The sequence below is a fragment of the Echiichthys vipera genome (assembly GCF_963691815.1).
Source record: "Echiichthys vipera genome assembly, chromosome: 14".
Classification (NCBI taxonomy): domain Eukaryota; kingdom Metazoa; phylum Chordata; class Actinopteri; order Perciformes; family Trachinidae; genus Echiichthys; species Echiichthys vipera.
This window is the reverse complement of record NC_139839.1, coordinates 890662-893811: the sequence shown is the minus strand read 5'-3', so window position 1 is coordinate 893811 and position 3150 is coordinate 890662.

Sequence of the window (3150 nt, the reverse complement as noted above, 5' to 3'; positions counted from 1 at the left end):
AACTCATCTACTAGCTTGGAGTGATTCATTAAAATGTTTTATTTACGTTCACGTTACCTTTATTTATTGATGAATTAAGAAATGTGTGTGTCCGCACACTCTCTATGAAGCTGTGATTATCAAACCATCAGGGAGGTCAGTCGGCAGTGTGCACGTGTGAACTTGATAATGTGCTGTTTGTTTAGTTTTTTATTAAAAGAAAATGCAAACATCATCTGTTATCTTCTTAATTAAATAGGTGCGTTTCCACTGCGGTCGACTACCCTGAATGAGGCGGGTCTTCTCGGCAAAAACGCCCCTAACTTAGCATGTGAGTCGCTCAGGAGGCCGCTCGACCGAGTAGAAAATGGCCTCTTTTGTCCCCTGGGATTTACCCGATTACTGATTGAATGTAGCTCTCAGCGGGATGTGACGTGTGGTAGAACCGACGCCACCACAACATGGTGAAGTAGAGCAGACACTTTTCTCCAGTGGTGAAGAAGAAAATGATCTGTGCACGGATTCTGGATTAGATTTCTGACCTGTGGTCCTTTGCTGCATGCTCCCTCCCTCCCTCCCTCCCTCTCTCGCTCTCCCATTCACTGCAAACTGACCTTGACAGAGTTTGATTGAGTCCTGCTTCCTCTCGCTGCTTCCCTCCCTGCCACCCACACCGCAGGAGTCTCTCCTCCATCTTTCATGCACCTCCTCTGACGGACACCTCCCCTCAAAGCGCTTTGTGCTCCCTTGTTGACAAGTTTCTGTCTCGTCTGTTCTCGCTCGCTCCTCCGTCCCTGTCTCGTCTGTTCTCGCTCGCTCCTCCATCCCTGTCTCGTCTGTTCTCGCTCGCTCCTCCGTCCCTGTCTCGTCTGTTCTCGCTCGCTCCTCCGTCCCTGTCTCGTCTGTTCTCGCTCGCTCCTCCGTCCCTGTCTCGTCTGTTCTCGCTCGCTCCTCCATCCCTGTCTCGTCTGTTCTCGCTCGCTCCTCCGTCCCTGTCTCGTCGAATCTTCTTTCTCGGCTTTTCTCTCCGACGATTCTGTCTTCATCCTCTCTTTCTCTCTCACTCTCTTTTTTTCTTTCATTTACACACAAACACACAGGTGACATCCTGTCTGTGAGTGTTTTCTTCCATGTTACTTGTACATTAGTTGACGTTGTGAATCATACGGGCCGCCTTAAATCAAACCACAACTATTCTGTATTTCCCTTGAGGACGAACGCGCCACTGTGTCACTGATCAGCTGATCACCGGTGATCTAAACCCATTCAGAGTGATACGTCTCCTCTGTAGTCTCCTAAATCCTCTTGGGCCTTTTGTTGTAATGGAAACACGGCGAGTGAACGGCCATTTGAGCGGGCGTGCCCTGAAACTTTCCGGGAGGCCACTCTACAGGGCTAATACAGTTCATGCTTAATAGGAATAAATGTCAACGTACACGGTCCTATCAATATCCAAATGTTACATTATCATGAACTATTTTATTTCATAAGCTACTGTGTAATCTGTCATACAGTAATATCTTCCTGTTTTGTTCTTTAACTCTTTTCTAAACGGTTTATTTGTGTTATTTAAATGCTACCTTCTGTGCCATGAGAGACAGTAATTACATAGAAGAATAGTGAACTCTGTACACAGGCAATATGTTGACGTACTCTCATCATCTCAGTCAAAGTCAAAGTCAGCTTTATTCTCAATTCTTCACATGAACAAGACAAACAAGGAATCCAAATTTCGTTTCTCACTATCCCACGCGTTGACTAGACAAGACAAAGACAGGACACAATGGTGGGTGACACAACAGAGATGATCTAACTGCTATAGTAACAACCTTCATTCATCTAAAAAGCATGTTAGATGCTTTCATATCTCACTAACAACACCTTCACTAACATCAGGGTTAGAGTCACAGGCTAAAATAAATGACACCACCCAGTACGAGCAGTTACTCCGAGCAGCAGTGAGACGTCGCCTTTAACACAGAAGAAACAGACAACCGTGTTCAACAATATACCTTTAAATGTAGTTTAATTTAAATTTGGCCCCGTGGTGAATAAGACGTTTTTTTCTCACACTTTTGTCTTTGCTTTACGGATTTTAATTCATCAACTTGCAGACGCTCATACTGTTAGGATTGGACCTGTTTACAGTTAGCTGTTAGCGTTAGCCGTTACAGCTAAGTAAAGATGAAAGTTAGCTTACCGATCAAGGAGAAACGCAGCCATTTGGGCGTTTTAATGCTGTTGAACTCCTTTCTCTCAGTCCATGGAGTGAATGCTCGGCCTATACTGACTCTGGTTGTTGCCCGTCTCCGCTCACTCAGCTGCTGGGAGGATTGGCAAACTGCATTTCAACAGTGCCAGCCTACAGTAGCTGCACCCAACAACAGACAACCCATAAATACCGGCCGCTATTGGCTGGTAAAATGTAAACCGAACCTGACAGAAAGTCGTTGTCACACCCTTCAATTTAAATTTTTTCTTCTTTTTTTTTAATGGAAGAGCAATACTTTCATTCTGTACCCTTCAAAAAGCCCGTGCAGTGGCGGATTTAGGTGGTCATGGGCCCCCGGGCTACTGTTTGTTTGGGCCCCCCACATTATTAATCATGCTTTATCAGAAGAAGAGTCGGCAACCTTAAAAAATCCTGTCAATTTAGGAATTTTCTTTAATAAATCTTGGTCTCGCTGTTCTTTCGGTCGCTGTGCTTTCGTGCTCCGCCTTCACACATTTCCTGTCTGACATTTTGCCGCCGTATTTTCTAGTCACGGTGAGTGACAGTGAGCATCATTTGACAACAAAACTGACCTTATGAACCCAGCTATCTATCCAATCAGAGACTTCTTTTTTTAATGTTTTAAGGGCCCCGATAGGAGGCAAGTTCTTTTTTTCCAGTGTAGTAAATTAAAAAATAAAATAGTTCGGCCAATGCAAGGCCCAGGTGTCCGCTATCCGCCTCTGGCCCTATGTTTCTTTTTAATATAGCTTTTAAAAGTCCACATATTCAACCTTTAAGTACATTTTAATGTAAATACTTTTGTGATTTTACCAAAGTAACAGTATGAATGCAGTACTTTAAACTTGTAACAGAGTATTAACTATTTTATTCTTAAATAAAACGGGTCGCGACCCTTAAGGGGGTCCCAACCCTCGTGTTCGGAACCCATGTGCTTG